We start from the raw sequence: 8,467 nt of genomic DNA, 5'->3' as shown, positions 1-8,467 counted from the left end.
CCCCACTCTGCTGCCTGCCCTTCCCCCACTGCACCCTGCACCCCGTCCTGCACCCCATCCTGTACCCCATCCTGTACCCCAGCCCCGCAGGGAGGGGTACCCCATCCCCATGGACTGCCCAGTGCAGAGGGGGGCATGCGGGTCCTGTGGGCCCCTCCCACCAGGAGGGGGTGAAACCATCTGGGGGACATCAAACCAAGGGACCCCCCTGTAGGGTGCTGGGTGGGGGCAACCCCAAAGTGCCCACCTGTGGGGACGCTGGGGGGCAATGGTGCCTGCAGGACCAGCGTGTGGGGATGCCAGGGGTGATGGTGACTTGTGGGACCCCCCTGCAGGGATGATCAGGGGCTGTACCCTGTGGGACCCCCCTGCAGGGATTCCAGGGGACAACCATGCCCTGTGGGACCCCCACGCAGGGATGCTGAGGGGCTGTGCTCTTTAGGGCCCCCATGCAGGGATTCTGGGGTGCTGTGCCCTGTGGGATCCCCATGTGGGGATGCTGGGTGGGGGCATCCCCCAAAGGACCCCCATGCAAAGATGCTGGGGCACAACTGTGCCCCGCAGGACCCCCATGCAGGGATCTTGGTGGGCTGTGCCTTGTGGGAACCCAGGCAGGGATTCCAGGGGGGGCTGCCCATTGCACCACCTCTTCCCCAGATCCCCAGGGATTCTCAGACAAGGCCAAGGGCGGGTGGGTGGGTGGTCTGGGTCTGGGCGCTGGATCTGGGCACAGCAGGGTCCTGTCCTTGAGCCGGCGTTGTTTGGTATGCGGGAGCTGCCACCAGCTTCAAATCCCATCGACTTCCAATGAGCAATGCCATCAATAACGGCTAATTGATGGCGCGGCCGCTCCAAATCAGATTCCCCATCCCCTGAATCCAATTGATGGCTCCGCACCCCGCAGCCGCCGCGGCAGAAATTGAATCTATTCAAGGAATGGGCTCCATTAGCCCATCCCTTCTGTCTCGCCATCCCCCTGCCTCGGGGCCGCCCCTACACCACCCCCCCCACCCAGTGCCACACACACCAGCGGGGATGCTGGGGTGCCATGGGGAGGAGTGTGGGGTGAGGAAGTCGGGTGCCCCCGGTGGGTGGGAGTTAAACCTTCAGAAACTGGGAAGGAAAAATTTATCACCTGGAATAGCAAGTGATGGGAAATGGTAATAGGCAGCACTGAGATGGAGAGCGGGATAAAGAGCCGTGTCGTGCCAGGGGCTGGGAGCCGCAGCGGGCAATCGGGGGGGACACAGCATGGCCATGCCCACACCATGCCCCGGCTCACTGTCAGGACAGGGACCTTGGATGCACCGTGGCACCAGGATGAGCCTGGGCACAGTCCCTGAGCTCCGTGGTGTTCCCAGCAGCTTCTGCTCCTGGCACCAGATCCCTCACCCGGCCACGCTGCCGGGGTCCCCCCACCCAACCCTGCCATGGCACGGGCTTCAGCGTACCCCAAACTCCCCTCATCACCCCGGGGTGAGGATAAGGTCAGGCACTGCAGCCGTGCCGGGGCAGCCCCAGGACACGCAGCGGACATGGGCACGGTGCCCCGCCCCGAGGGCTGAAAGCGAGGAGCGCGGCCGCCCAGGGCGGTGGGGCCCATCCCTGCCGGTTTCCCATGGGCGAAGGGCAACGGCGGCAGCGCCCACCCGAGAGCTGTCGAGAGCATCCCGGAGATGGGAAATGGCTCCGTGTCACCATGGAAACGGGGCCACTGGCTCGACATGCCGAGGGGACACGTGTGCTGAGGGGACACACATGCTGAGCCCTGAGGAGCAGGGCACTGGGGGTGCTGGACATTGGGCACGATGCACTGGACACCAGGCACTGGCCGCAGGCTCCCCAGGACTCTGAGGCCACACCACGGAGCCCATCACCCACCTCGGACCGGCTCCCTCGTTACCCGGTGGTCACGGACACTCTGAGGGATGTCACCTCTTCGTGATGCCACCCCGGCCTGATGGCACCGCGGCCGGGCAGCTCCACACCACCACACCAGTGCTGAGCACAGGGTGTGGGGGCCAGAGCGGCTGTTCCCCAGCAGCCGCCTGATGATGCGCATCGTCAAGGTTATAATTTAGCAAAACACTCAGCGGGGGCTTGGAGGGAGCTGGCCCGCGCCGCTTAATTAACCGGAGCTGCACGCACCGAGCCCGCTCCTGCCATAGCAATGAGGGTGCGGGCACCGGGCTGGTGCTGGCGCCGCACAGGCGTGCAGGGGCTGTCGCATCCCACCCGCATCCCGGGGGGCTGGGCGAGCAGCTGGCCGGTCCCAGCTGCCAGGTGGGAGCAGCAGGCACTGATGTTTGTGTCCACACAATGTCCGCACTGATGTTAGGCCCAGGGTGGCAGTCAGTGTGGCAGGGAGGGTCACTGGGGTGGGAGACAGCCTGGCACTGGGGGGTGTGCACATGCAGGGGTGTCGGCACAGATGCTGCCTGTGCCATCACCATTCTGGGCCAGGGTGGCTGTTTGTCCGTGCCTGTGTCCATCTGTCCTGTCATGCCTGTGCCCTTGCACATGCTGGAGTGCATCCCCAGTCTGATGTAATCCTGCTGGACAATAATCCTGCTGTGCCAGAACAGGGATGGGCCGGAGCTGCCCTTGCTGCTGGCACTGCTTGGACCTGCTGCAGACTGAGGGCCTGCATGGTTCCCGTTCTGGGACAATCTCTGGATCCCTGAGGAGAATGATTAGGACTTCAATGAGTGCAAATGACATGGGTCACCACCCAGCACACTGTGCCCCCATCTCCAGGGCAGCCAGACAGTGAGGGCAGAGGCTGGGGCAGGTGCCCACCAGGGCAGCACCTCCCAAGGGTGCCAGAGTGGATGCTGAGGGGCTCTGTGCCTGGGGTGTCACCAGGCTCACCCCACCTGCGCTGCCGTCCGGCCTCTCTGGGCACGTGTCCGCTGGGAGGATGCTGTGGGGATGGTGGAGATGGAGCCCTGGAGCGTCTCGGGCCCTGCTCCCCACATCCACCAATGTGCCCTGTGCTCCTTTGATCCTCAGGCGGCTAATGAGCTTCCCTGGCAAAGAGCTCGTTAGCCATGGCAGAGCCTGGTGCTGCCTGACCAGCATCTGGCTCCACTGGGCACGGGGCTGGTGTTCTCTGCTCTGCCTTGGGCAGCTCCTCCGGTCCCTGCAGTCCCAAGGACAGGGACGGGCCAGTCCCAGCAGCTGGCAGGACTGGCTGGTGTGGCCAGGCTGTGGCCAGAGGCAAGTGCAGCACAGGCAGATCGATGCACTGAATTATTGAGCACGGGAGCACAAAGTGGCTGTGACAACAACACCCGTCATGGGGGACATGGGGCCGTGCTCACACCCAGGCATGGCATCCCCACCCAGCCCAGATGGAGCAACCAGACACCCACTGCCAGGCTGCAGGGACACTGCACCCACGCAGGGTCCTCTGCCACCCCTCGGGTGGTGGGTGCCAGCAGCACAGGGCACCCCACACCCACCAGCACCTCTCGGTGCTCTCCTGGCTGTCCCTGGTGGTGCCACCAGCACCTCCTGCTCTGTCCCCTGTCCAGCACCCAGCAGCAGTGTCACCTGGCCAGCAGCACAGGCCTGGGGCAACCGCAGCCAGTGGAGGGACCCCCATTTTCGCTGTGCCCCCAGCCCCTCTCATGAGCCATTTCCAAGCGATGCATTATTGAAGCCCCCCTGTGCCATCGCTCACGGCCGGCGTGACGGCAGGCGCCGCATCAGCCCTGATGAATATTTCAGGCCCTGAAATCTCCTGCGCCTGCACGCTTAGCCCCAGTCCCCCCTGCCCCCCCCAGCTTATCGGCTCCTTTGTTTCCCTGCGCTTCTGCCCAGCACCAAGGGCACAGCACGGCGGGGGCACGGTGTCACCCAGCCCCTCTCCCTGGGGATGGTCACCTGTGTCCGCAGCCCCTGCCTGGGATGGATGGGGATGGGCTGTTCCCGAGGGGCAGGTGGGCGGTGCTGGTGGCCCATTGCTGGGCAGAGCCAGAGCATCCCCACACTGCCAAGCTCAGTGCCAGCTGGGGGTTCCTAGGATGGCTCCTTTGCTGCCTAGGACACCTGTGCCCATCCCCAGCCCTCGTTTGGGCCTGAGGGACTGCAGGTCCCCTGGCACCATCACCTGCAGGGTCAGGGCAGGAGAATGGGGACAACCTAGGGCACAGCACATTGTGGATCTGTCCCTGGCACCCCTGGCCTGGCACCTCCTGGTTCACTGCCACCTCTGCCAGTGCTCCCAGGTGCCGATTGTGGCGTGATCTCTGTACGGTGGGAGCAGGATATCGATGCTGCTTGTCACTCCTTCATCAGATTAACGTCACTTAAACACCACAACACTTCACGGGGGACACCAGGGTGGCATGGCTGGGATGAGCAGAGCACGTTCCAGGGCCAGTGGGGAGCCAAGCGCTGGGGCTGGCAGCCACAAACCCATCTCTGTGTCCTTGTCCCTTCCCCAGGGAGCTGTGGCTGCAGTGGGGCCAGGTGCCAGCCCCCACCATGCCCACCCTGCCCAAGCCTCCCACCCCGCACGGCCCTCACACCCTCCAGCACATCCGTGCCGTGGCCGTGTCAGAGCAGCAGGGGCTGGGAGCGAGGCCGGGGCTGCCACCGGCCGATGATATTGGAGTGATCTTGAGGCCAGGAGGGAGAGTTGCCATGCGGGAGGCGAGGAGAGGAGCCGGCTGAGTCACCCGGTGCCGGCTGCTGACTCAGGCGCTTCCTGCCAGGTAACCTCCGCCGCCGGCCTGTGGGCTGCTGGGACAAGGGATGTGGCACAGGGACAGACGGGACCGCGGCACTGCCTGGCACACCAGCCCAGCGCCCAGCGTGGGCTAAAGTGGGAGTGTGCGTGGCTGTGCAGCACCGTGCCGTGACCTGCTTCTGCCTGGGAGCACCGCCGGGACGTGGCTGCTGGCCGTGGGAGCCATGAGGAGCTGGTGGCTCTCACCTCCCACCCGGCACCTCTGGGTACCCACACACCCAGGGCGGGTGAGATTTGGCACAGCGGAGCCTGCTGGAGCCAGGGTTCCGGCAAGCAGGCGTCTGGCGCCCAGGGCAGGAACCCTGCAGCTTCCTCCCGCCGGGCAGCGGGAGCAGCCCCAGCGCCGGGCTGGGAACCACGCAAGGCATCATCCAGCGGCTTCGAGAGGAAGCTGATTTCCTCTGACGGCCCTGGCGCTGCCGCCTGGCACCGCTGCTCCCTCACTGGTGGCCGGTGCTGCGGTGGCAGCTAACCCTCCTCTGCAAGCCCACAAAATCCAGCTCCACGTAAATTAACTCAGGGCTCTGAGGTGCTAATTAACGAATCGCTCCCATGCCCCTCTGAGCAGCAGGGCTCACGCCTGGTCCCTCTGGGAAGAGGCTGCTCTGCCTGGACCTGTGGCTCACCAGGGAGTTTGCCTGGTGGCTGGTGGCACGGCCACCCATCTTCACCTCCCCTGTGTCCACGCATGCCCAAGCCCAGCCCCAGGATGTCCCCCAGGATTCCTCCAGAGCTGGGTCTTCCCCCCTCTCCCTGGGAAATGGGAAGGTTCAGACCCCGTGCCCTCCCAGTGCTCGTCAAGGCGCCGGCGCAGCGCAACCATCCGTGAGGCTTCGTTCAAATTTAACGGCTGACATGGGATGTAAAAGGGAAGGGGCAGGGAGGAGCGGGGCTGGGAGCCGGTGGGCACACGGTGTGTGCTGAGCGTGCCCCAGGCGTGCCAGCCTGGCAGGACAGACCCCTGCCCAAACACCAGCATGGGGCTGTGAGGAGCTGTCCCAAACGCTGCCAGGAGAAGCTGGCAGGAGCCAGGACAGTTCATCTCCACATGGCCGTGCCAGCACTGCCAGCTCCCTGCTCCCCGACCCAGGACATCCGCCCTGCATGCCTCTGGCATGTTCTTGCCGTGTCTGGCTGGACACGTGCCTGCACCTGGCTCCCGCGGGCGGGTCGGGAGCCCTGAGCTCAGCGCGTTGGGGCCTGGTAGGTGTGGCTGGTGAATATTTCATGCCCGCGTTCACCGAGCCCTTTCTTGGTTACACTCCTGCCTCCTCCCCGCACTCTCGCCATGTTTATTTATTTAATGAATTATTTATCGGCTCCCCCTCTCGCTCGGCTGGGCGCTGCACCCCCCACTCCCCCAGCCCAGCTCCCAGCCCGGCGCGATGATTTATTGAATGCCGGCTCTGCTCTGCGGTTGCGACATTCTGTCACAGGAAGCCGCGGTTAAATATTAACCAAGGCGGGTGAAGCGGGTCCCCTGCCCCGCCGGGCACGCGCTCTGGCCCCTCGGTGCTCGTGGATGGCAGGTGGGAAGCTTTCCCCTCCACTTTGACGCCGAAAGCTGCCGGTCCTCGGTGTGACAGGCACAGGGTGGAGGAGACAGAGGCGCATGGAAAGAGCAGGGAACCAGGGCTGCTCCGTGCCTCAGCTCTCCTGGACAGCTCAAAGCCTCGTGTCCTTCCAAGAGCGAAGCCACCTGGGCGTGTCCCCCGGCCATCCCACCACAGACACCGTATCCCGTTGTGGCAAAACCCAGCCAAGCCCCCTCTCTGTGCTGGTTCCAGGAGTAATCCCTGGTGGGTGCTGGCACCTGCACGAGTGCACACTGTGATGTTCCAGGGCTGTGTTCTGCCACCCGGGTCCCTTCGTCCCCACCAGGTGCATCCCTCCGTGGCCCCGCACAGGGGCGTGCCGTGGTGGGGGGGACCCCCGTGGCGAGCACGGCGTTGTGCGGGTGCTGACGGCGGTGCGTGCGTTGCCATGAGCGGGGGGTTTCCATGTGGAGGTGGGTGTTGCCATGGGTTTGCCGAGCCAAGGCGTTTCCATGGTGGCAGCGCGGTGCTGTGGGTCCTCCCAGAGGTGTGCAGCACCCCGGGATGCCACCGCTGCTGCTGCCACCGCACCCCTGCACTGCACTGCCCCAGCCCCTGTGGCCCCCCCCATCACTCCCCCGCTCCCACCCCCAGGCAGCCAGAGCCCTTTTCCACGTGTTGTGTTTTCTTCACTTCACTTCTTCGGATGAATAATTAATAGAGGCTTTTTTGGTCCTCCGGGCCCTTCCACTGGCCCCCTCCCCCTTCCCAGCAGGGCCCCGGCGGGGGCTTGGACTCCCAGTACCACCAGTATGGATGGGAAATGGGGGCTGGGGCATTGGGTGTCCCACAGTGCTGAGTGAGACCACGGGCCCTGCCCATCACCATCTTTGTCCCCCCTCCATGGGCTGGGGCAGCATCCACATGCCCAAAGGGAGCCTGAGAAGAAATGGGGTGGCTCTCCTCCCACAGAGCTCCTCCCAAAGCTTTGGGGAGCCAGGAGACCCCCCAAGACTCAGCATCGGGGCACCTACACTGTGGCACTTGCCCAGGCCTGGGAGTCACCAGGCCCACTGGGGACTTGGGGACATGATATTTGGCACCGCACCACCCTGGCCACACTCACCACGCCAGCGAGATAGCTCTTGGCAGGAGCAGCTCAGGCCGGCTCAGCAAGCCCAGCCACGGTTTCGGGAGCCTCCTGGTTTCATTCACAAGCTCCTCAGGCTGCCAAAGCTCCAGGTGATGCATGATGCCGGCACTGCTGGTGGGGCAGAGGCCGCCGGGCTGGCGCTGGTGATGTGCACGCGCTCGGCGTGGCCCCGCGTGGGAGCTGGGGGCGAGCTGCGTGTGCCCGGTGAGCTGCGTGTGCCCGCGCCGGTGCGAGCACGCCTGTGTGCGCACACGTGTGCCAGGGTGCCGATCACCTGGCACTCGGCTCTGCCGGGAGGTGCTGCACGCCAGTTGCTAAGGGATCTCGCTGGGGACAGGCAGTGGGAGCTGACACCCAGCTCGGTCCCCTCATGGGCAGCAGGGACCAGCACGCAGGGGAGCACCCATAGCCCCCGCAGCTCCCCCCAGGAACCTCCACCCCACGAACCCTTGGGGTGTGGGAAGAACAAGGGCCTGGCCATGTGGGTGGGCACTTGGCCAAGTGCTGGCTCCTGAGGGAGGTCAGGGCAGGCAGCAGAGCCTGGCACTGCGTCCGTGTTCCTCAGTACCCGGGCTGTCCTGGCACATGGGCACACACCTTCCCCCCCACTCCTGTGCCTCCAGGGCAGCCAAACCCCTCAGTGAATACGTGTGACCCCCACAGCACTGGCAGCAGCAGCAGCACGAGGACCCTCTGGGGTCCTGAGCCCCCACCCACAGCTCCCTCAGCAACACAGACCCACAGACCCAAAGCTCCCAGCCAGGGAGACCCCAATGTCGGTGGGTCCTGGCTCTGATGCCCCCACCTGTGGGCATCCCATGGAGATCCCAGTGACACCTGGTCCCGGTGGGATCGCCCGGTGAGTGCCTCCACCCACAGGGGTCCCAGTAAGACCCCAATGTCAACAGGACCTTACACAGGTGCCCCCCCACCCACGGGGGTCCTGGTGACATTCCGGTGGCCCCTGGTCCTCCTGGGACCCGGCCCTGGTGTCTCCACCCGCGGGGACTCGCGGTCCGAGCC

This window comes from Corvus kubaryi, unplaced genomic scaffold (genome assembly GCF_017639235.1).
Source record: "Corvus kubaryi isolate FWS band 111438036 unplaced genomic scaffold, C.kubaryi_AGA036_p1.0 62156, whole genome shotgun sequence".
Lineage (NCBI taxonomy): Eukaryota > Metazoa > Chordata > Aves > Passeriformes > Corvidae > Corvus > Corvus kubaryi.
Note: the sequence above shows the minus strand (reverse complement) of the source record.